This window comes from Dromaius novaehollandiae, chromosome 24, assembly GCF_036370855.1.
Source record: "Dromaius novaehollandiae isolate bDroNov1 chromosome 24, bDroNov1.hap1, whole genome shotgun sequence".
Classification (NCBI taxonomy): Eukaryota; Metazoa; Chordata; class Aves; order Casuariiformes; family Dromaiidae; genus Dromaius; species Dromaius novaehollandiae.
Window position 1 is genome coordinate 3,354,475 of NC_088121.1, and position 24,467 is coordinate 3,378,941.

Below are 24,467 nucleotides of genomic sequence, written 5' to 3' on the forward strand. Positions count from 1 at the left end.
TGGCATTCCTGCTGCTGCGGGTGGGTGGGGCGGGGGGAGCACAGAGCTCTCCTGAGCCTTGCCGTCCCAGTAACCGGGGCTCCGGCCCCTGCCTTTACGGCGCTGTGCCCTGCTGAGAGCCTCGGCCAAGTGAGAACTCTGCTACCAGGGTGAAGGCCATCAGAGCTGCCTCTCTGAGAAGCAGAGAGGCCCCTGGTGCCTTGAGCACCATGGGCTCCCTGCAGTGCAGGGGCCCAGCTGCTCCTTTGGCTCCTTGAGAAGAGGCCGCTTTTCCGAGCCTGCTTGCGGAGTGAGCCCCCCATGCAAGTGAGGGGTGAGACTCTTCCGCGTGCGTTGCCTGGCCCCTCCCCAGCCTTCGGTGCCCGGAGTCCTGGCCCTTTCTCACAAGCCCCCAACCCGCCTGGATGTCTCCAGGTAAGCCTCAAGCCTTCTGCGCAGATGTGCTGTTGGAGGGGGATGCTGCTTCTGCAGCCCGGGCCGGCGAGGGCAAGAAGGGCAGCTCCTCTGGCAGGCTGGAGGGGACGCCGTGGCAGGCGCTGCTCCAGATGGTTGTCTCTGGAGCAGGCCGGTACGAGTGTCGCCTGCCCATCTGCAGCCTCTCTTTTTCCTCTGGGCGCGTTCTGCACGGCGCCGTGTAACGATCGCCTGCGGAGAGCGTGGAGCTGGGCTTCTGCAGGGTGGGCTCCTCGGTGGGTCTGTCATTCTGGGGGTGGGGGGGCCTTGAAGGGTGCCGGAAGACCCACCGAGAAGCGTAAGGGAGGAGCCCGTGGCGGCCTTAGGGCTTGCGTGCCAGGCTGCGTGCTTGCTGGGTGGGGACAGCCTTACCTCCTCAGGTTAAGTTCAGCTGGGCTGGGGACTGGAGTTGTTTCCTCGATGTCCTGATCTTGTCTCTCGTTTCTCTCTTGCTGCCGGTTCCCTGGTCCTGCAAAGTAGAAGTGGGCAAGAGGAGGAAGGCTTTGGAGAAACTGCAAGCAACAGGAGTGAAGAATCTGCAAGCTCATCAGGAGGCCAAAGATGCAAGTCGCAGAAGATGGAGGGGAAGGCGAGGGAGCCTGGACACTGGCACTTCTCTGAAGGTAGGGGAGGGCCCGGGATGCAGATCAGCTTTCGCTGTTGCTCCTGAGCCCCTCTGTTGCCCAGAGCAGCGTGGCCGCCCTGTAGAGAGGGCTGTGGTCTCTGCTCGGTTGGCCTTTTGCCGTGCTACGCCTTTTGGCGGCTGCTGGGAGTGACTGCCCTGTAAGGCGGGTGGGAGTCACCGTGCTGTCCCTTTCTCGGCTCGGGGGAGGTCTTCAGAGGCCTGAGCCGTGGGACCGGCCAGTAAGTCGGGTGCCAGCCTCTGGAGCGGTGGCACGGGGGCACGCAATGGCAGCCTGTGCGGCGTGGCTCGCCTGTAGGCAGGGTGGAAGCCGCGAGCTACAGGTGTCTGGCCCGCGGTGCCTTGAGGCGCCTGCCCGCTCCGTCGTCGGAGCCCGTGGGGCTTCCTGCCCGGGCAGCAGGTACTTGCGCAGGGCTCTCCTGTAAGTCAGGTGCATAGCCCGAGGCTTCGTTGTCTGGGTGCATGCCTTGTGCTGCACTTTGAGAGGGGATGCAAAGGCCTTTGTTATCAAAGTACCGGCCGCCTGTCAGTAAGTTGGATGTAGTTTTATACCTCTCTCCCTTTGGGAGGACAGGAGGCTGCAGTGTTTGAGATTGGCTGGAGGTGGTGCTGCAACGAGGTCTTTTTCCTCTTCTGGGAAGCTGTCCGTCTTGCGTGCGTGTTGGTATGTATGGGGACGGCGTGACCGTTGTGGATTGCGTATTTGTATGTTTTTGCTCTAAATCGCTGCAGTATTAGCTATGGACGCTTCGCAGAAGCAGAGAACAAGAACCATTGTGTGCGCTCACCAAAGGATCCTCCTTGCCTTCCCGCAGAAGGGAATTTTTGTGGGTACAGAACACATCCCCCTTGCTGCTGGGGAGAAGGCAGGCTCTTAAAGAGCCCCTCTGGCAGGTACTCAGGCATGCTCAGCCCGTAAGTGAGGAGCGGGTCAGCCTCCGTTGAGTACTGCGGCTGACTGATGTTACCCTTGGCATGTCAGCGCAGTAAGGAGCATGCGTGGCATGAGCCTTCCCTTCAAGGGATGCATGCGTATGCAAGGCTTATGCCTCTGAGCTCACCGACCTCCCCGTAATCGGGGTTGAGGTCTCTGCCCGCAGGGCTTCATGCCCGGGTGGCAATTTGCCAGTCAGAGAGACGGACAAGAGACAAGATCAGGACATCGAGGAAACAACTCCAGTCCCAGCCCAGCTGAACTTAACCTGAGGAGGTAAGGCTGTCCCCACCCAGCAAGCATGCAGCCTGGCACTCAGGCCCTAAGGCCAGCACGGGCTCCTCCCTTATGCTTCTCGGTGGGTCTTCCGGCACCCCTCAAGGCTCCCCCGCCCCCGGAATGACAGACCACCAAGGAGCCCACCCCGCAGAAGCCCAGCTCCACGCTCTCCCTGGGCACTCGTTACACGGTGCCACGCAGAACGCGCCCGGAGGAAAAACAGAGGCTTCTGGTGGGCCGGCAACATTCATACAGGCCTGCTCCAGAGACCACGTTCTGGAGGAGCGCCCGCCAGGGCATCCCCCCTGGCCTGCCAGAGGGGCTGCCCTTCTTGCCCTCACCAGCCCGTGCTGCAGAAGCAGCATCCCTCTCCAGCAGCACGTCTGCACAGCAGGCTTGAGGCTTGCCTGGAGACATCCAGGCGGGTTGGAGGCCAGTGTGGGAGGGCTGGGACTCTGGGCACTGAAGGCTGGGGAGGGGCCGGGCAACACACGCAGAGGAGACTCACCCCTCACTTGCCCGGGGGGCTCATTCTGCAACTGGGCTCGGAACAGCTGCCTCATCCCAAGGGGCCAAAGGAAACAGCTCAGTCCCTGCACTGCGGGGGGCCCATAGCGCTCAAGGCAGCCGAGGCCTCTCTGCTTCTCGGAGACGCAGCTCTGGTGGCCTTCACCCTGGTTACAGAGCTCTTGCTCGGCCAGACGCTGTCAGCAAGGTGCAGCACTGTTAGGGCAGAGGCTGGAGCCCCGGTTGCTGGGAGGGCAGGGCTCAAGAGAGCTCTGTGCTCCCCCCGCCTCCCTCCCAGCAGCAAGAATGCCACTGGTCTCCTGCTTAGAAGGTGCTCACCCTGGCTGCCCAGCGAAAGCAGCATCAAGGCAAGAGGCCGCTGGTGGACCTGCGCCCTGATTGCAGGGAGGCCACAGATGTGCCCTGCCTCTGTGGGCCTTTAATTACAGAGACAGTATTCTGTCTGTCTCCTGCTCACAGTTTCCCACTTCTGTAGAGGCAGAAGTGGGCAAGAAGGCACCAGCTTTGGAGAAATGGCAAGCAATGAGAGTACAGCATCCACGAGGTGGTTACGAGGCCGAAGGGAGACAGACAAGTGAGGAGAAGGCAAGGGGGACCCTTGCCTGGAGCCTGGCTCCTCCTTGAAGGCAGGGCCGGGATGCAGATCAGCTTTCGCTGTTGCTCCTGAGCCCCTCTGTTGCCCAGAGCAGCGTGGCCGCCCTGTAGAGAGGGCTGTGGTCTCTGCTCGGTTGGCCTTTTGCCGTGCTACGCCTTTTGGCGGCTGCTGGGAGTGACTGCCCTGTAAGGCGGGTGGGAGTCACCGTGCTGTCCCTTTCTCGGCTCGGGGGAGGTCTTCAGAGGCCTGAGCCGTGGGACCGGCCAGTAAGTCGGGTGCCAGCCTCTGGAGCGGTGGCACGGGGGCACGCAATGGCAGCCTGTGTGGCGTGGCTCGCCTGTAGGCAGGGTGGAAGCCGCGAGCTACAGGTGTCTGGCCCGCGGTGCCTTGAGGCGCCTGCCCGCTCCGTCGTCGGAGCCCGTGGGGCTTCCTGCCCGGGCAGCAGGTACTTGCGCAGGGCTCTCCTGTAAGTCAGGTGCATAGCCCGAGGCTTCGTTGTCTGGGTGCATGCCTTGTGCTGCACTTTGAGAGGGGATGCAAAGGCCTTTGTTATCAAAGTACCGGCCGCCTGTCAGTAAGTTGGATGTAGTTTTATACCTCTCTCCCTTTGGGAGGACAGGAGGCTGCAGTGTTTGAGATTGGCTGGAGGTGGTGCTGCAACGAGGTCTTTTTCCTCTTCTGGGAAGCTGTCCGTCTTGCGTGCGTGTTGGTATGTGTGGGGACGGCGTGACCGTTGTGGATTGCGTATTTGTATGTTTTTGCTCTAAATCGCTGCAGTATTAGCTATGGACGCTTCGCAGAAGCAGAGAACAAGAACCATTGTGTGCGCTCACCAAAGGATCCTCCTTGCCTTCCCGCAGAAGGGAATTTTTGTGGGTACAGAACACATCCCCCTTGCTGCTGGGGAGAAGGCAGGCTCTTAAAGAGCCCCTCTGGCAGGTACTCAGGCATGCTCAGCCCGTAAGTGAGGAGCGGGTCAGCCTCCGTTGAGTACTGCGGCTGACTGATGTTACCCTTGGCATGTCAGCGCAGTAAGGAGCATGCGTGGCATGAGCCTTCCCTTCAAGGGATGCATGCGTATGCAAGGCTTATGCCTCTGAGCTCACCGACCTGCCCGTAATCGGGGTCGAGGTCTCTGCCCGCAGGGCTTCATGCCCAGGTGGCAGTCTGTGCACTGTGAGTACCCAGTAATTCCAGGCCCAGAGAGGAAGACCCTTCTGGCCTCCCTGTAATGAGGCTGTGGGTCGATGGTGCAGCGGCCTCTTGCCTTGATGCTGCTTTTGCTAGGCAGCCAGGGTGAGCACCTTGTAAAGTAGGATGCCAGTGGCATTCCTGCTGCTGCGGGTGGGTGGGGCGGGGGGAGCACAGAGCTCTCCTGAGCCTTGCCGTCCCAGTAACCGGGGCTCCGGCCCCTGCCTTTACGGCGCTGTGCCCTGCTGAGAGCCTCGGCCAAGTGAGAACTCTGCTACCAGGGTGAAGGCCATCAGAGCTGCCTCTCTGAGAAGCAGAGAGGCCCCTGGTGCCTTGAGCACCATGGGCTCCCTGCAGTGCAGGGGCCCAGCTGCTCCTTTGGCTCCTTGAGAAGAGGCCGCTTTTCCGAGCCTGCTTGCGGAGTGAGCCCCCCATGCAAGTGAGGGGTGAGACTCTTCCGCGTGCGTTGCCTGGCCCCTCCCCAGCCTTCGGTGCCCGGAGTCCTGGCCCTTTCTCACAAGCCCCCAACCCGCCTGGATGTCTCCAGGTAAGCCTCAAGCCTTCTGCGCAGATGTGCTGTTGGAGGGGGATGCTGCTTCTGCAGCCCGGGCCGGCGAGGGCAAGAAGGGCAGCTCCTCTGGCAGGCTGGAGGGGACGCCGTGGCAGGCGCTGCTCCAGATGGTTGTCTCTGGAGCAGGCCGGTACGAGTGTCGCCTGCCCATCTGCAGCCTCTCTTTTTCCTCTGGGCGCGTTCTGCACGGCGCCGTGTAACGATCGCCTGCGGAGAGCGTGGAGCTGGGCTTCTGCAGGGTGGGCTCCTCGGTGGGTCTGTCATTCTGGGGGTGGGGGGGCCTTGAAGGGTGCCGGAAGACCCACCGAGAAGCGTAAGGGAGGAGCCCGTGGCGGCCTTAGGGCTTGCGTGCCAGGCTGCGTGCTTGCTGGGTGGGGACAGCCTTACCTCCTCAGGTTAAGTTCAGCTGGGCTGGGGACTGGAGTTGTTTCCTCGATGTCCTGATCTTGTCTCTCGTCTCTCTCTTGCTGCCGGTTCCCTGGTCCTGCAAAGTAGAAGTGGGCAAGAGGAGGAAGGCTTTGGAGAAACTGCAAGCAACAGGAGTGAAGAATCTGCAAGCTCATCAGGAGGCCAAAGATGCAAGTCGCAGAAGATGGAGGGGAAGGCGAGGGAGCCTGGACACTGGCACTTCTCTGAAGGTAGGGGAGGGCCCGGGATGCAGATCAGCTTTCGCTGTTGCTCCTGAGCCCCTCTGTTGCCCAGAGCAGCGTGGCCGCCCTGTAGAGAGGGCTGTGGTCTCTGCTCGGTTGGCCTTTTGCCGTGCTACGCCTTTTGGCGGCTGCTGGGAGTGACTGCCCTGTAAGGCGGGTGGGAGTCACCGTGCTGTCCCTTTCTCGGCTCGGGGGAGGTCTTCAGAGGCCTGAGCCGTGGGACCGGCCAGTAAGTCGGGTGCCAGCCTCTGGAGCGGTGGCACGGGGGCACGCAATGGCAGCCTGTGCGGCGTGGCTCGCCTGTAGGCAGGGTGGAAGCCGCGAGCTACAGGTGTCTGGCCCGCGGTGCCTTGAGGCGCCTGCCCGCTCCGTCGTCGGAGCCCGTGGGGCTTCCTGCCCGGGCAGCAGGTACTTGCGCAGGGCTCTCCTGTAAGTCAGGTGCATAGCCCGAGGCTTCGTTGTCTGGGTGCATGCCTTGTGCTGCACTTTGAGAGGGGATGCAAAGGCCTTTGTTATCAAAGTACCGGCCGCCTGTCAGTAAGTTGGATGTAGTTTTATACCTCTCTCCCTTTGGGAGGACAGGAGGCTGCAGTGTTTGAGATTGGCTGGAGGTGGTGCTGCAACGAGGTCTTTTTCCTCTTCTGGGAAGCTGTCCGTCTTGCGTGCGTGTTGGTATGTATGGGGACGGCGTGACCGTTGTGGATTGCGTATTTGTATGTTTTTGCTCTAAATCGCTGCAGTATTAGCTATGGACGCTTCGCAGAAGCAGAGAACAAGAACCATTGTGTGCGCTCACCAAAGGATCCTCCTTGCCTTCCCGCAGAAGGGAATTTTTGTGGGTACAGAACACATCCCCCTTGCTGCTGGGGAGAAGGCAGGCTCTTAAAGAGCCCCTCTGGCAGGTACTCAGGCATGCTCAGCCCGTAAGTGAGGAGCGGGTCAGCCTCCGTTGAGTACTGCGGCTGACTGATGTTACCCTTGGCATGTCAGCGCAGTAAGGAGCATGCGTGGCATGAGCCTTCCCTTCAAGGGATGCATGCGTATGCAAGGCTTATGCCTCTGAGCTCACCGACCTCCCCGTAATCGGGGTCGAGGTCTCTGCCCGCAGGGCTTCATGCCCGGGTGGCAATTTGCCAGTCAGAGAGACGGACAAGAGACAAGATCAGGACATCGAGGAAACAACTCCAGTCCCAGCCCAGCTGAACTTAACCTGAGGAGGTAAGGCTGTCCCCACCCAGCAAGCATGCAGCCTGGCACTCAGGCCCTAAGGCCAGCACGGGCTCCTCCCTTATGCTTCTCGGTGGGTCTTCCGGCACCCCTCAAGGCTCCCCCGCCCCCGGAATGACAGACCACCAAGGAGCCCACCCCGCAGAAGCCCAGCTCCACGCTCTCCCTGGGCACTCGTTACACGGTGCCACGCAGAACGCGCCCGGAGGAAAAACAGAGGCTTCTGGTGGGCCGGCAACATTCATACAGGCCTGCTCCAGAGACCACGTTCTGGAGGAGCGCCCGCCAGGGCATCCCCCCTGGCCTGCCAGAGGGGCTGCCCTTCTTGCCCTCACCAGCCCGTGCTGCAGAAGCAGCATCCCTCTCCAGCAGCACGTCTGCACAGCAGGCTTGAGGCTTGCCTGGAGACATCCAGGCGGGTTGGAGGCCAGTGTGGGAGGGCTGGGACTCTGGGCACTGAAGGCTGGGGAGGGGCCGGGCAACACACGCAGAGGAGACTCACCCCTCACTTGCCCGGGGGGCTCATTCTGCAACTGGGCTCGGAACAGCTGCCTCATCCCAAGGGGCCAAAGGAAACAGCTCAGTCCCTGCACTGCGGGGGGCCCATAGCACTCAAGGCAGCCGAGGCCTCTCTGCTTCTCGGAGACGCAGCTCTGGTGGCCTTCACCCTGGTTACAGAGCTCTTGCTCGGCCAGACGCTGTCAGCAAGGTGCAGCACTGTTAGGGCAGAGGCTGGAGCCCCGGTTGCTGGGAGGGCAGGGCTCAAGAGAGCTCTGTGCTCCCCCCGCCTCCCTCCCAGCAGCAAGAATGCCACTGGTCTCCTGCTTAGAAGGTGCTCACCCTGGCTGCCCAGCGAAAGCAGCATCAAGGCAAGAGGCCGCTGGTGGACCTGCGCCCTGATTGCAGGGAGGCCACAGATGTGCCCTGCCTCTGTGGGCCTTTAATTACAGAGACAGTATTCTGTCTGTCTCCTGCTCACAGTTTCCCACTTCTGTAGAGGCAGAAGTGGGCAAGAAGGCACCAGCTTTGGAGAAATGGCAAGCAATGAGAGTACAGCATCCACGAGGTGGTTACGAGGCCGAAGGGAGACAGACAAGTGAGGAGAAGGCAAGGGGGACCCTTGCCTGGAGCCTGGCTCCTCCTTGAAGGCAGGGCTGGGATGCAGATCAGCTTTCGCTGTTGCTCCTGAGCCCCTCTGTTGCCCAGAGCAGCGTGGCCGCCCTGCAGAGAGGGCTGTGGTCTCTGCTCGGTTGGCCTTTTGCCGTGCTACGCCTTTTGGCGGCTGCTGGGAGTGACTGCCCTGTAAGGCGGGTGGGAGTCACCGTGCTGTCCCTTTCTCGGCTCGGGGGAGGTCTTCAGAGGCCTGAGCCGTGGGACCGGCCAGTAAGTCGGGTGCCAGCCTCTGGAGCGGTGGCACGGGGGCACGCAATGGCAGCCTGTGTGGCGTGGCTCGCCTGTAGGCAGGGTGGAAGCCGCGAGCTACAGGTGTCTGGCCCGCGGTGCCTTGAGGCGCCTGCCCGCTCCGTCGTCGGAGCCCGTGGGGCTTCCTGCCCGGGCAGCAGGTACTTGCGCAGGGCTCTCCTGTAAGTCAGGTGCATAGCCCGAGGCTTCGTTGTCTGGGTGCATGCCTTGTGCTGCACTTTGAGAGGGGATGCAAAGGCCTTTGTTATCAAAGTACCGGCCGCCTGTCAGTAAGTTGGATGTAGTTTTATACCTCTCTCCCTTTGGGAGGACAGGAGGCTGCAGTGTTTGAGATTGGCTGGAGGTGGTGCTGCAACGAGGTCTTTTTCCTCTTCTGGGAAGCTGTCCGTCTTGCGTGCGTGTTGGTATGTGTGGGGACGGCGTGACCGTTGTGGATTGCGTATTTGTATGTTTTTGCTCTAAATCGCTGCAGTATTAGCTATGGACGCTTCGCAGAAGCAGAGAACAAGAACCATTGTGTGCGCTCACCAAAGGATCCTCCTTGCCTTCCCGCAGAAGGGAATTTTTGTGGGTACAGAACACATCCCCCTTGCTGCTGGGGAGAAGGCAGGCTCTTAAAGAGCCCCTCTGGCAGGTACTCAGGCATGCTCAGCCCGTAAGTGAGGAGCGGGTCAGCCTCCGTTGAGTACTGCGGCTGACTGATGTTACCCTTGGCATGTCAGCGCAGTAAGGAGCATGCGTGGCATGAGCCTTCCCTTCAAGGGATGCATGCGTATGCAAGGCTTATGCCTCTGAGCTCACCGACCTCCCCGTAATCGGGGTCGAGGTCTCTGCCCGCAGGGCTTCATGCCCGGGTGGCAGTCTGTGCACTGTGAGTACCCAGTAATTCCAGGCCCAGAGAGGAAGACCCTTCTGGCCTCCCTGTAATCAGGGTGTGGGTCGATGGTGCAGCGGCCTCTTGCCTTGATGCTGCTTTTGCTAGGCAGCCAGGGTGAGCACCTTGTAAAGTAGGATGCCAGTGGCATTCCTACTGCTGCGGGTGGGTGGGGCGGGGGGAGCACAGAGCTCTCCTGAGCCTTGCCGTCCCAGTAACCGGGGCTCCGGCCCCTGCCTTTACGGCGCTGTGCCCTGCTGAGAGCCTCGGCCAAGTGAGAACTCTGCTACCAGGGTGAAGGCCATCAGAGCTGCCTCTCTGAGAAGCAGAGAGGCCCCTGGTGCCTTGAGCACCATGGGCTCCCTGCAGTGCAGGGGCCCAGCTGCTCCTTTGGCTCCTTGAGAAGAGGCCGCTTTTCCGAGCCTGCTTGCGGAGTGAGCCCCCCATGCAAGTGAGGGGTGAGACTCTTCCGCGTGCGTTGCCTGGCCCCTCCCCAGCCTTCGGTGCCCGGAGTCCTGGCCCTTTCTCACAAGCCCCCAACCCGCCTGGATGTCTCCAGGTAAGCCTCAAGCCTTCTGCGCAGATGTGCTGTTGGAGGGGGATGCTGCTTCTGCAGCCCGGGCCGGCGAGGGCAAGAAGGGCAGCTCCTCTGGCAGGCTGGAGGGGACGCCGTGGCAGGCGCTGCTCCAGATGGTTGTCTCTGGAGCAGGCCGGTACGAGTGTCGCCTGCCCATCTGCAGCCTCTCTTTTTCCTCTGGGCGCGTTCTGCACGGCGCCGTGTAACGATCGCCTGCGGAGAGCGTGGAGCTGGGCTTCTGCAGGGTGGGCTCCTCGGTGGGTCTGTCATTCTGGGGGTGGGGGGGCCTTGAAGGGTGCCGGAAGACCCACCGAGAAGCGTAAGGGAGGAGCCCGTGGCGGCCTTAGGGCTTGCGTGCCAGGCTGCGTGCTTGCTGGGTGGGGACAGCCTTACCTCCTCAGGTTAAGTTCAGCTGGGCTGGGGACTGGAGTTGTTTCCTCGATGTCCTGATCTTGTCTCTCGTCTCTCTCTTGCTGCCGGTTCCCTGGTCCTGCAAAGTAGAAGTGGGCAAGAGGAGGAAGGCTTTGGAGAAACTGCAAGCAACAGGAGTGAAGAATCTGCAAGCTCATCAGGAGGCCAAAGATGCAAGTCGCAGAAGATGGAGGGGAAGGCGAGGGAGCCTGGACACTGGCACTTCTCTGAAGGTAGGGGAGGGCCCGGGATGCAGATCAGCTTTCGCTGTTGCTCCTGAGCCCCTCTGTTGCCCAGAGCAGCGTGGCCGCCCTGTAGAGAGGGCTGTGGTCTCTGCTCGGTTGGCCTTTTGCCGTGCTACGCCTTTTGGCGGCTGCTGGGAGTGACTGCCCTGTAAGGCGGGTGGGAGTCACCGTGCTGTCCCTTTCTCGGCTCGGGGGAGGTCTTCAGAGGCCTGAGCCGTGGGACCGGCCAGTAAGTCGGGTGCCAGCCTCTGGAGCGGTGGCACGGGGGCACGCAATGGCAGCCTGTGTGGCGTGGCTCGCCTGTAGGCAGGGTGGAAGCCGCGAGCTACAGGTGTCTGGCCCGCGGTGCCTTGAGGCGCCTGCCCGCTCCGTCGTCGGAGCCCGTGGGGCTTCCTGCCCGGGCAGCAGGTACTTGCGCAGGGCTCTCCTGTAAGTCAGGTGCATAGCCCGAGGCTTCGTTGTCTGGGTGCATGCCTTGTGCTGCACTTTGAGAGGGGATGCAAAGGCCTTTGTTATCAAAGTACCGGCCGCCTGTCAGTAAGTTGGATGTAGTTTTATACCTCTCTCCCTTTGGGAGGACAGGAGGCTGCAGTGTTTGAGATTGGCTGGAGGTGGTGCTGCAACGAGGTCTTTTTCCTCTTCTGGGAAGCTGTCCGTCTTGCGTGCGTGTTGGTATGTGTGGGGACGGCGTGACCGTTGTGGATTGCGTATTTGTATGTTTTTGCTCTAAATCGCTGCAGTATTAGCTATGGACGCTTCGCAGAAGCAGAGAACAAGAACCATTGTGTGCGCTCACCAAAGGATCCTCCTTGCCTTCCCGCAGAAGGGAATTTTTGTGGGTACAGAACACATCCCCCTTGCTGCTGGGGAGAAGGCAGGCTCTTAAAGAGCCCCTCTGGCAGGTACTCAGGCATGCTCAGCCCGTAAGTGAGGAGCGGGTCAGCCTCCGTTGAGTACTGCGGCTGACTGATGTTACCCTTGGCATGTCAGCGCAGTAAGGAGCATGCGTGGCATGAGCCTTCCCTTCAAGGGATGCATGCGTATGCAAGGCTTATGCCTCTGAGCTCACCGACCTCCCCGTAATCGGGGTCGAGGTCTCTGCCCGCAGGGCTTCATGCCCGGGTGGCAATTTGCCAGTCAGAGAGACGGACAAGAGACAAGATCAGGACATCGAGGAAACAACTCCAGTCCCAGCCCAGCTGAACTTAACCTGAGGAGGTAAGGCTGTCCCCACCCAGCAAGCATGCAGCCTGGCACTCAGGCCCTAAGGCCAGCACGGGCTCCTCCCTTATGCTTCTCGGTGGGTCTTCCGGCACCCCTCAAGGCTCCCCCGCCCCCGGAATGACAGACCACCAAGGAGCCCACCCCGCAGAAGCCCAGCTCCACGCTCTCCCTGGGCACTCGTTACACGGTGCCACGCAGAACGCGCCCGGAGGAAAAACAGAGGCTTCTGGTGGGCCGGCAACATTCATACAGGCCTGCTCCAGAGACCACGTTCTGGAGGAGCGCCCGCCAGGGCATCCCCCCTGGCCTGCCAGAGGGGCTGCCCTTCTTGCCCTCACCAGCCCGTGCTGCAGAAGCAGCATCCCTCTCCAGCAGCACGTCTGCACAGCAGGCTTGAGGCTTGCCTGGAGACATCCAGGCGGGTTGGAGGCCAGTGTGGGAGGGCTGGGACTCTGGGCACTGAAGGCTGGGGAGGGGCCGGGCAACACACGCAGAGGAGACTCACCCCTCACTTGCCCGGGGGGCTCATTCTGCAACTGGGCTCGGAACAGCTGCCTCATCCCAAGGGGCCAAAGGAAACAGCTCAGTCCCTGCACTGCGGGGGGCCCATAGCACTCAAGGCAGCCGAGGCCTCTCTGCTTCTCGGAGACGCAGCTCTGGTGGCCTTCACCCTGGTTACAGAGCTCTTGCTCGGCCAGACGCTGTCAGCAAGGTGCAGCACTGTTAGGGCAGAGGCTGGAGCCCCGGTTGCTGGGAGGGCAGGGCTCAAGAGAGCTCTGTGCTCCCCCCGCCTCCCTCCCAGCAGCAAGAATGCCACTGGTCTCCTGCTTAGAAGGTGCTCACCCTGGCTGCCCAGCGAAAGCAGCATCAAGGCAAGAGGCCGCTGGTGGACCTGCGCCCTGATTGCAGGGAGGCCACAGATGTGCCCTGCCTCTGTGGGCCTTTAATTACAGAGACAGTATTCTGTCTGTCTCCTGCTCACAGTTTCCCACTTCTGTAGAGGCAGAAGTGGGCAAGAAGGCACCAGCTTTGGAGAAATGGCAAGCAATGAGAGTACAGCATCCACGAGGTGGTTACGAGGCCGAAGGGAGACAGACAAGTGAGGAGAAGGCAAGGGGGACCCTTGCCTGGAGCCTGGCTCCTCCTTGAAGGCAGGGCTGGGATGCAGATCAGCTTTCGCTGTTGCTCCTGAGCCCCTCTGTTGCCCAGAGCAGCGTGGCCGCCCTGCAGAGAGGGCTGTGGTCTCTGCTCGGTTGGCCTTTTGCCGTGCTACGCCTTTTGGCGGCTGCTGGGAGTGACTGCCCTGTAAGGCGGGTGGGAGTCACCGTGCTGTCCCTTTCTCGGCTCGGGGGAGGTCTTCAGAGGCCTGAGCCGTGGGACCGGCCAGTAAGTCGGGTGCCAGCCTCTGGAGCGGTGGCACGGGGGCACGCAATGGCAGCCTGTGTGGCGTGGCTCGCCTGTAGGCAGGGTGGAAGCCGCGAGCTACAGGTGTCTGGCCCGCGGTGCCTTGAGGCGCCTGCCCGCTCCGTCGTCGGAGCCCGTGGGGCTTCCTGCCCGGGCAGCAGGTACTTGCGCAGGGCTCTCCTGTAAGTCAGGTGCATAGCCCGAGGCTTCGTTGTCTGGGTGCATGCCTTGTGCTGCACTTTGAGAGGGGATGCAAAGGCCTTTGTTATCAAAGTACCGGCCGCCTGTCAGTAAGTTGGATGTAGTTTTATACCTCTCTCCCTTTGGGAGGACAGGAGGCTGCAGTGTTTGAGATTGGCTGGAGGTGGTGCTGCAACGAGGTCTTTTTCCTCTTCTGGGAAGCTGTCCGTCTTGCGTGCGTGTTGGTATGTGTGGGGACGGCGTGACCGTTGTGGATTGCGTATTTGTATGTTTTTGCTCTAAATCGCTGCAGTATTAGCTATGGACGCTTCGCAGAAGCAGAGAACAAGAACCATTGTGTGCGCTCACCAAAGGATCCTCCTTGCCTTCCCGCAGAAGGGAATTTTTGTGGGTACAGAACACATCCCCCTTGCTGCTGGGGAGAAGGCAGGCTCTTAAAGAGCCCCTCTGGCAGGTACTCAGGCATGCTCAGCCCGTAAGTGAGGAGCGGGTCAGCCTCCGTTGAGTACTGCGGCTGACTGATGTTACCCTTGGCATGTCAGCGCAGTAAGGAGCATGCGTGGCATGAGCCTTCCCTTCAAGGGATGCATGCGTATGCAAGGCTTATGCCTCTGAGCTCACCGACCTGCCCGTAATCGGGGTTGAGGTCTCTGCCCGCAGGGCTTCATGCCCGGGTGGCAGTCTGTGCACTGTGAGTACCCAGTAATTCCAGGCCCAGAGAGGAAGACCCTTCTGGCCTCCCTGTAATCAGGGTGTGGGTCGATGGTGCAGCGGCCTCTTGCCTTGATGCTGCTTTTGCTAGGCAGCCAGGGTGAGCACCTTGTAAAGTAGGATGCCAGTGGCATTCCTACTGCTGCGGGTGGGTGGGGCGGGGGGAGCACAGAGCTCTCCTGAGCCTTGCCGTCCCAGTAACCGGGGCTCCGGCCCCTGCCTTTACGGCGCTGTGCCCTGCTGAGAGCCTCGGCCAAGTGAGAACTCTGCTACCAGGGTGAAGGCCATCAGAGCTGCCTCTCTGAGAAGCAGAGAGGCCCCTGGTGCCTTGAGCACCATGGGCTCCCTGCAGTGCAGGGGCCCAGCTGCTCCTTTGGCTCCTTGAGAAGAGGCCGCTTTTCCGAGCCTGCTTGCGGAGTGAGCCCCCCATGCAAGTGAGGGGTGAGACTCTTCCGCGTGCGTTGCCTGGCCCCTCCCCAGCCTTCGGTGCCCGGAGTCCTGGCCCTTTCTCACAAGCCCCCAACCCGCCTGGATGTCTCCAGGTAAGCCTCAAGCCTTCTGCGCAGATGTGCTGTTGGAGGGGGATGCTGCTTCTGCAGCCCGGGCCGGCGAGGGCAAGAAGGGCAGCTCCTCTGGCAGGCTGGAGGGGACGCCGTGGCAGGCGCTGCTCCAGATGGTTGTCTCTGGAGCAGGCCGGTACGAGTGTCGCCTGCCCATCTGCAGCCTCTCTTTTTCCTCTGGGCGCGTTCTGCACGGCGCCGTGTAACGATCGCCTGCGGAGAGCGTGGAGCTGGGCTTCTGCAGGGTGGGCTCCTCGGTGGGTCTGTCATTCTGGGGGTGGGGGGGCCTTGAAGGGTGCCGGAAGACCCACCGAGAAGCGTAAGGGAGGAGCCCGTGGCGGCCTTAGGGCTTGCGTGCCAGGCTGCGTGCTTGCTGGGTGGGGACAGCCTTACCTCCTCAGGTTAAGTTCAGCTGGGCTGGGGACTGGAGTTGTTTCCTCGATGTCCTGATCTTGTCTCTCGTTTCTCTCTTGCTGCCGGTTCCCTGGTCCTGCAAAGTAGAAGTGGGCAAGAGGAGGAAGGCTTTGGAGAAACTGCAAGCAACAGGAGTGAAGAATCTGCAAGCTCATCAGGAGGCCAAAGATGCAAGTCGCAGAAGATGGAGGGGAAGGCGAGGGAGCCTGGACACTGGCACTTCTCTGAAGGTAGGGGAGGGCCCGGGATGCAGATCAGCTTTCGCTGTTGCTCCTGAGCCCCTCTGTTGCCCAGAGCAGCGTGGCCGCCCTGTAGAGAGGGCTGTGGTCTCTGCTCGGTTGGCCTTTTGCCGTGCTACGCCTTTTGGCGGCTGCTGGGAGTGACTGCCCTGTAAGGCGGGTGGGAGTCACCGTGCTGTCCCTTTCTCGGCTCGGGGGAGGTCTTCAGAGGCCTGAGCCGTGGGACCGGCCAGTAAGTCGGGTGCCAGCCTCTGGAGCGGTGGCACGGGGGCACGCAATGGCAGCCTGTGTGGCGTGGCTCGCCTGTAGGCAGGGTGGAAGCCGCGAGCTACAGGTGTCTGGCCCGCGGTGCCTTGAGGCGCCTGCCCGCTCCGTCGTCGGAGCCCGTGGGGCTTCCTGCCCGGGCAGCAGGTACTTGCGCAGGGCTCTCCTGTAAGTCAGGTGCATAGCCCGAGGCTTCGTTGTCTGGGTGCATGCCTTGTGCTGCACTTTGAGAGGGGATGCAAAGGCCTTTGTTATCAAAGTACCGGCCGCCTGTCAGTAAGTTGGATGTAGTTTTATACCTCTCTCCCTTTGGGAGGACAGGAGGCTGCAGTGTTTGAGATTGGCTGGAGGTGGTGCTGCAACGAGGTCTTTTTCCTCTTCTGGGAAGCTGTCCGTCTTGCGTGCGTGTTGGTATGTGTGGGGACGGCGTGACCGTTGTGGATTGCGTATTTGTATGTTTTTGCTCTAAATCGCTGCAGTATTAGCTATGGACGCTTCGCAGAAGCAGAGAACAAGAACCATTGTGTGCGCTCACCAAAGGATCCTCCTTGCCTTCCCGCAGAAGGGAATTTTTGTGGGTACAGAACACATCCCCCTTGCTGCTGGGGAGAAGGCAGGCTCTTAAAGAGCCCCTCTGGCAGGTACTCAGGCATGCTCAGCCCGTAAGTGAGGAGCGGGTCAGCCTCCGTTGAGTACTGCGGCTGACTGATGTTACCCTTGGCATGTCAGCGCAGTAAGGAGCATGCGTGGCATGAGCCTTCCCTTCAAGGGATGCATGCGTATGCAAGGCTTATGCCTCTGAGCTCACCGACCTCCCCGTAATCGGGGTTGAGGTCTCTGCCCGCAGGGCTTCATGCCCGGGTGGCAATTTGCCAGTCAGAGAGACGGACAAGAGACAAGATCAGGACATCGAGGAAACAACTCCAGTCCCAGCCCAGCTGAACTTAACCTGAGGAGGTAAGGCTGTCCCCACCCAGCAAGCATGCAGCCTGGCACTCAGGCCCTAAGGCCAGCACGGGCTCCTCCCTTATGCTTCTCGGTGGGTCTTCCGGCACCCCTCAAGGCTCCCCCGCCCCCGGAATGACAGACCACCAAGGAGCCCACCCCGCAGAAGCCCAGCTCCACGCTCTCCCTGGGCACTCGTTACACGGTGCCACGCAGAACGCGCCCGGAGGAAAAACAGAGGCTTCTGGTGGGCCGGCAACATTCATACAGGCCTGCTCCAGAGACCACGTTCTGGAGGAGCGCCTGCCAGGGCATCCCCCCTGGCCTGCCAGAGGGGCTGCCCTTCTTGCCCTCACCAGCCCGTGCTGCAGAAGCAGCATCCCTCTCCAGCAGCACGTCTGCACAGCAGGCTTGAGGCTTGCCTGGAGACATCCAGGCGGGTTGGAGGCCAGTGTGGGAGGGCTGGGACTCTGGGCACTGAAGGCTGGGGAGGGGCCGGGCAACACACGCAGAGGAGACTCACCCCTCACTTGCCCGGGGGGCTCATTCTGCAACTGGGCTCGGAACAGCTGCCTCATCCCAAGGGGCCAAAGGAAACAGCTCAGTCCCTGCACTGCGGGGGGCCCATAGCGCTCAAGGCAGCCGAGGCCTCTCTGCTTCTCGGAGACGCAGCTCTGGTGGCCTTCACCCTGGTTACAGAGCTCTTGCTCGGCCAGACGCTGTCAGCAAGGTGCAGCACTGTTAGGGCAGAGGCTGGAGCCCCGGTTGCTGGGAGGGCAGGGCTCAAGAGAGCTCTGTGCTCCCCCCGCCTCCCTCCCAGCAGCAAGAATGCCACTGGTCTCCTGCTTAGAAGGTGCTCACCCTGGCTGCCCAGCGAAAGCAGCATCAAGGCAAGAGGCCGCTGGTGGACCTGCGCCCTGATTGCAGGGAGGCCACAGATGTGCCCTGCCTCTGTGGGCCTTTAATTACAGAGACAGTATTCTGTCTGTCTCCTGCTCACAGTTTCCCACTTCTGTAGAGGCAGAAGTGGGCAAGAAGGCACCAGCTTTGGAGAAATGGCAAGCAATGAGAGTACAGCATCCACGAGGTGGTTACGAGGCCGAAGGGAGACAGACAAGTGAGGAGAAGGCAAGGGGGACCCTTGCCTGGAGCCTGGCTCCTCCTTGAAGGCAGGGCCGGGATGCAGATCAGCTTTCGCTGTTGCTCCTGAGCCCCTCTGTTGCCCAGAGCAGCGTGGCCGCCCTGTAGAGAGGGCTGTGGTCTCTGCTCGGTTGGCCTTTTGCCGTGCTACGCCTTTTGGCGGCTGCTGGGAGTGACTGCCCTGTAAGGCGGGTGGGAGTCACCGTGCTGTCCCTTTCTCGGCTCGGGGGAGGTCTTCAGAGGCCTGAGCCGTGGGACCGGCCAGTAAGTCGGGTGCCAGCCTCTGGAGCGGTGGCACGGGGGCACGCAATGGCAGCCTGTGCGGCGTGGCTCGCCTGTAGGCAGGGTGGAAGCCGCGAGCTACAGGTGTCTGGCCCGCGGTGCCTTGAGGCGCCTGCCCGCTCCGTCGTCGGAGCCCGTGGGGCTTCCTGCCCGGGCAGCAGGTACTTGCGCAGGGCTCTCCTGTAAGTCAGGTGCATAGCCCGAGGCTTCGTTGTCTGGGTGCATGCCTTGTGCTGCACTTTGAGAGGGGATGCAAAGGCCTTTGTTATCAAAGTACCGGCCGCCTGTCAGTAAGTTGGATGTAGTTTTATACCTCTCTCCCTTTGGGAGGACAGGAGGCTGCAGTGTTTGAGATTGGCTGGAGGTGGTGCTGCAACGAGGTCTTTTTCCTCTTCTGGGAAGCTGTCCGTCTTGCGTGCGTGTTGGTATGTATGGGGACGGCGTGACCGTTGTGGATTGCGTATTTGTATGTTTTTGCTCTAAATCGCTGCAGTATTAGCTATGGACGCTTCGCAGAAGCAGAGAACAAGAACCATTGTGTGCGCTCACCAAAGGATCCTCCTTGCCTTCCCGCAGAAGGGAATTTTTGTGGGTACAGAACACATCCCCCTTGCTGCTGGGGAGAAGGCAGGCTCTTAAAGAGCCCCTCTGGCAGGTACTCAGGCATGCTCAGCCCGTAAGTGAGGAGCGGGTCAGCCTCCGTTGAGTACTGCGGCTGACTGATGTTACCCTTGGCATGTCAGCGCAGTAAGGAGCATGCGTGGCATGAGCCTTCCCTTCAAGGGATGCATGCGTATGCAAGGCTTATGCCTCTGAGCTCACCGACCTGCCCGTAATCGGGGTCGAGGTCTCTGCCCGCAGGGCTTCATGCCCGGGTGGCAGTCTGTGCACTGTGAGTACCCAGTAATTCCAGGCCCAGAGAGGAAGACCCTTCTGGCCTCCCTGTAATCAGGGTGTGGGTCGATGGTGCAGCGGCCTCTTGCCTTGATGCTGCTTTTGCTAGGCAGCCAGGGTGAGCACCTTGTAAAGTAGGATGCCAGTGGCATTCCTACTGCTGCGGGTGGGTGGGGCGGGGGGAGCACAGAGCTCTCCTGAGCCTTGCCGTCCCAGTAACCGGGGCTCCGGCCCCTGCCTTTACGGCGCTGTGCCCTGCTGAGAGCCTCGGCCAAGTGAGAACTCTGCTACCAGGGTGAAGGCCATCAGAGCTGCCTCTCTGAGAAGCAGAGAGGCCCCTGGTGCCTTGAGCACCATGGGCTCCCTGCAGTGCAGGGGCCCAGCTGCTCCTTTGGCTCCTTGAGAAGAGGCCGCTTTTCCGAGCCTGCTTGCGGAGTGAGCCCCCCATGCAAGTGAGGGGTGAGACTCTTCCGCGTGCGTTGCCTGGCCCCTCCCCAGCCTTCGGTGCCCGGAGTCCTGGCCCTTTCTCACAAGCCCCCAACCCGCCTGGATGTCTCCAGGTAAGCCTCAAGCCTTCTGCGCAGATGTGCTGTTGGAGGGGGATGCTGCTTCTGCAGCCCGGGCCGGCGAGGGCAAGAAGGGCAGCTCCTCTGGCAGGCTGGAGGGGACGCCGTGGCAGGCGCTGCTCCAGATGGTTGTCTCTGGAGCAGGCCGGTACGAGTGTCGCCTGCCCATCTGCAGCCTCTCTTTTTCCTCTGGGCGCGTTCTGCACGGCGCCGTGTAACGATCGCCTGCGGAGAGCGTGGAGCTGGGCTTCTGCAGGGTGGGCTCCTCGGTGGGTCTGTCATTCTGGGGGTGGGGGGGCCTTGAAGGGTGCCGGAAGACCCACCGAGAAGCGTAAGGGAGGAGCCCGTGGCGGCCTTAGGGCTTGCGTGCCAGGCTGCGTGCTTGCTGGGTGGGGACAGCCTTACCTCCTCAGGTTAAGTTCAGCTGGGCTGGGGACTGGAGTTGTTTCCTCGATGTCCTGATCTTGTCTCTCGTCTCTCTCTTGCTGCCGGTTCCCTGGTCCTGCAAAGTAGAAGTGGGCAAGAGGAGGAAGGCTTTGGAGAAACTGCAAGCAACAGGAGTGAAGAATCTGCAAGCTCATCAGGAGGCCAAAGATGCAAGTCGCAGAAGATGGAGGGGAAGGCGAGGGAGCCTGGACACTGGCACTTCTCTGAAGGTAGGGGAGGTATGTGCCCTGTGAGTACCCAGTAATTCCAGGCCCAGATAGGAAGACCCTTCCGGCCTGTGTGGCCAGAGACCCACACCCTTTTCTCTTTATGAGAGATTTTTGAAGGGTGAACTGAGTCACATGAGTACATGAGACTGACATGCAATTATTTTGGTCCTGGAGGTCCAAGATAGCTGGTGTATCTGGAAAAATATATCGTGGGATAAATCGAGCAGAAGGGAATTTGTTTAGTTCTTATTTTTGGAACATATATGTATTAAATTCTTCTGCCCTCAGTAGTCTTGGATTTACAAGCTGTGGTTTTTCAAATTGTTACCTGTAGTATGTAATAACACTTAAGGTAAATCTGGAGCTTTCACATTGGAGGGAGATTTCTGGAAATGTTTTTAAAAAGTCATTTTTGGGCTTATAAGGAAAAATTCATTTGTAAATGTCACATCTGCTATTCCTTACATCAAGTCTTTTTGTTTTTGCAGAAGAAGCAGGAACTTTTCAATTTAATTTTTGCTATTTAATCTTAGTCACTCTGATAGTATTGTTTAGGAATTTGTTTTTTATTTGTAGAAGTATTGAAATCTATGATCCTCTCCATCTTATAAAAAATCTGTATTGTGAGTCTCTTTAGGGGCCTAAATCCTACCTAATTACTTCCGCTCTCACTCAGCTGTTGCATTCCTGAAATGAAGCTGGAGTCATACTCAATTAAGCTTTGCAAGCACTTCCAGAGCTCTGTATCTCTGGCAACTACTTAGACCTTTACAGAACCATGGGTACTTGCTGAGCTTGTTAAATTATCATACATGCAAAAAACAGTTTTGGTGTTTGATAATAACCAATATTTTAATGAAACTGTACTTTAGGATAATGAATTCCAATGCTTTTATTGTTAATCAGTTTGTGTTAAGAATTTTTAAAATTAATTAAAATAATCTGATTATGATTCCTTGGTAAAACTGGATGTATTCTGTATTAACTTGATAGTCTTAACTCTGTCAGTATCACAAAAATCTTATTTTATATTTCTTTTTTGCAATTACATATCTAATGTTGTATTTTACTTAATAAAGCTTATAAAGCTGAGAGTCTTAGTTCTGTCTTACAACAAATGGAGGGGAACCTAATAAAAACTATGAAAAGAGTTATTACAATTAATCGTTATTTAACTTGCATTCTGTCTTCTTTAATAGTCTTGGTATATAACTATCCCATTTTATTACAAATTTCCTGTCACAGGACAACACGACATACAGCCTGTCCTGCCATGTGCAGTCTTCATGGCAGTTTGTCTGACCTGCTGGAATCACGGCTATTACACTAAGTTAGTACAGTGTAACTATCTCTAATTTGTCAGCTACTCCATTGTAATTGCCCTAGGGGAGACTGAGATAGCACTTCTAAACTCAAAAGCTAGGGGTGAGAGAAGAGTAGTAGAAGAGTGCTAGAGCATATGGTGCTCTGCAGGCAGGCAGCAGTGGCAGTAGACATACCATCTGTCTTAGGCCACTTTTGGAGATTATTCAGAAGATCACAGGTAGATGCATGAGTTTCTCATAAAATGGCGGCGAGAGGAAATTTTGGGTGAGAGGGAAAGAATTCAGAAGACCTGATTTTAAGCACGTAAAATGAATATCCTTCTCAGGATGAAACTTGCACTTAAAAGATGATAAATGAAACCTTTCCTTTCCTGATACTGTGTGGTGCCAGGAAAAAGGGAACCCCAAAGGCCACATCGAGTGCAATCCGATGTTCACAAATCTATGTCTTTAATACCTTCCCCATCCTGTGAACTGTGCATTCCTAAGATAAATCATTTTAGAGCCAGAGGGAAACTGATCAAAATTCATGCCAGAGCTCTTGGAGCTTCTGTGGTCCATGTGGAGTAATGCCATGAGCAACTATCCCAAGAGCAAGCTGGGGACCTGGACAGCTGGTGCCACACGACAATCAAAGAGTTATTAATTACGCCACTGGCTGTTTCATCCTGTATTCACTGCAAGGTAGAAAGAAGATGAGTCCCCCGTCCACATTTTAATGTATTTCCGAATTCCCTAAGTACTGCTTTAAGACCCCATTCTGTAAAATATTCATTGTCCAATGGCTATATTAATTTCAGCAAGAATGTAAGATGCCTGTCTTCTTTGCAGGAAGCACAGAGCATCTTGCAGGATCCATTTAATTTGCACCCATTTTAATAGCAAACTGATTTTATCACAGATTCGCTCTCAGAACACAGAAGTTCATCGTAGACAGTTTATATAAAATTCATTCTAGTTGTCTTGAGGCCAGATAAATGGGGCTGGAGGGCTAGGAGAAAAAGTGATTTCCAAACATTTCTACTGGCTATGATGCAGCTCTGGACTTGTGCAACCAAATCTGGCACAAAATAGCATCAATGGGAGATCTTTAATAATGAGCATTCTCTCAACTGCTATATTTTACAATTATGTCAGGAGCTGGGAAGCAGGAGCCTGCTTAATACAATCTCTCCTGGTTCCACCATTCCCTTCCCTCCAATTACATTAATCATCTTGGCATCAACATGGCTATACACTGCCTTTCACCAATACACCATGCAAGCAGAAAATACTAAACAGCTCAGCTCAGGTCTTAGTCCTGCAATCACTAGGGTAGGACCTGTGATGAGATGGACCAGACAGGGCTTAGAGCATGTGGCCATTGCCTTGGTGTTGAATTTTAACAAAGGCAACTTTTGTACTCAGAGTCTATCCACTTTGAAATTGATTTCCTCTGTATTCTGCAGTGACAGAAAAATGTCCTTGCTTACTCCCAGAAATAAGCTTCCATTTCACCAGTCTGCCAATATCTTCTCACTGCCCTAAAAAGACCGCTTCTGAGATGGAGGAAAACTCAACCTCCTGCTGAAGCCTTGGCTTCTCATCTCTCCACGTATTGTACTGGAGTCAGCTGAAATGGTGCAAGTAAACCAAGGTGAAAAAGCACAATAATGTGGAAAGGAGAAAAGATAATGAAAGCCTCAGAGAGAAACAGAATTGGTCTGGGATGAGCCAGGATTGCCATGATGCCCTGTACGCTTATCAGAACACTTCTGAAATCAGTGCGTTTTAGTGGGAACACAAATAACCTCTAATTTTGGCCGTTCTTATTTGAATGTTTTTTAGTAAAAGCATAAGAATTTACTCCTAAAATGCAGAATTCCACATTAAGAATAACGGAAAGCATATGTCTGCTTCATCTCCGTTATGGAGTCCTCAGTACAGAATCTTCTGGGCACAGATGGAGATGGGATTGATCCAGGGTGTCAGACCCAATTTACTTCTAATTTGGGATGATTCAGCTCTCCATCCAAATGCTGCTTCCCTGGTCCTTTCTTCCATGGCCCAGCTCAGTGGATCTGCTGCAACATTTGGCTGTCACCTAATGGTGAGAAAGAAAACTAGCCAGACGCTTCTATGCTTTTCAGGAAAAAGCAATTACTTGAAGACACTAAGAATGTTCTTCCGAAAACAAGCTAATGGAGTATGCAGCTTACATTGCCAGGCATATGAAGAATCAGATGGGTGACAAGTATGGGAGTAAGACATATTTGGGAAAGAGCTGCAGGAACTGCCAGGAATATTTGGTATATATGAAACAGCTTTTTGCAGAACTACAATTGATATGGTGTGTTGCAAACATGGAGTGAAAGATGTGTCCAAGAGCTTACATTGTAAACTTGGAGTGGTTTCTTTCTGGATGCTGGAAAAATGCCTGTATATTAAGTGAGACAGGATTGTCTAGCAGTTAAACTGCGGGATGTGGAGTTGGGGATGATTGCAACATATCTTCACCTGTCAAATTATTAAAATTTCACACTTCACAGCAAATTATTCCATTTCTGTCTCTTTGTTTGGACATGTGTAGATGAAACCTAATAGCACATGTGTAAGTATATGTGTGCATGAGACTCTTCAGAACTTCAGAGGTACCAAATATCAATATTAAGATCCACTGACTATGTGTAAAGGAATTTATAATGATTGGGGAAATGTATCAGCATGTTGAAGTTAAAGAATGCTTTGTACATTCTGCTTTTAAAAGATGAAAATGAAGCATGAAATGCAGATTTTCACCAGTGAAATTCCTTTTAGAGTAGAACAGATGTCTGTGGAGCAAAAGAAAGGCACACACTCAGCACCTGCTTGCTAATAGAAAATGATTTCCGGGTGAGACTTGTGTGCTGCATCAGAAACCAGTAGGTGCTGAGTGCTGAAGCTACTCCCTCCCTGCCTTCCAAGCAGCCTTGCGGCAGTCAAAGCTACCACAGCCCTCCTTTCTGCCTCCCTTACATGCAAGAAAGCTGGATCCTGCTGCAGCATCAAGGACTCGTCACAAGA

The 24,467-nt window shown here is 57.4% G+C and overlaps 1 long non-coding RNA gene across 1 annotated transcript; it reads left to right on the forward strand.

Moving 5' to 3' along the window:
- Window positions 1-872: 872 nt before the first annotated feature.
- On the forward strand, window positions 873-21,206 carry LOC135330727 (uncharacterized). The gene is made up of 5 exons (XR_010392825.1): window positions 873-1,076; window positions 5,690-5,832; window positions 10,446-10,588; window positions 15,202-15,344; window positions 19,958-21,206. It is a non-coding gene; the product is annotated as an uncharacterized LOC135330727 (long non-coding RNA).
- The last annotated feature ends 3,261 nt before the right edge of the window (window positions 21,207-24,467 follow it).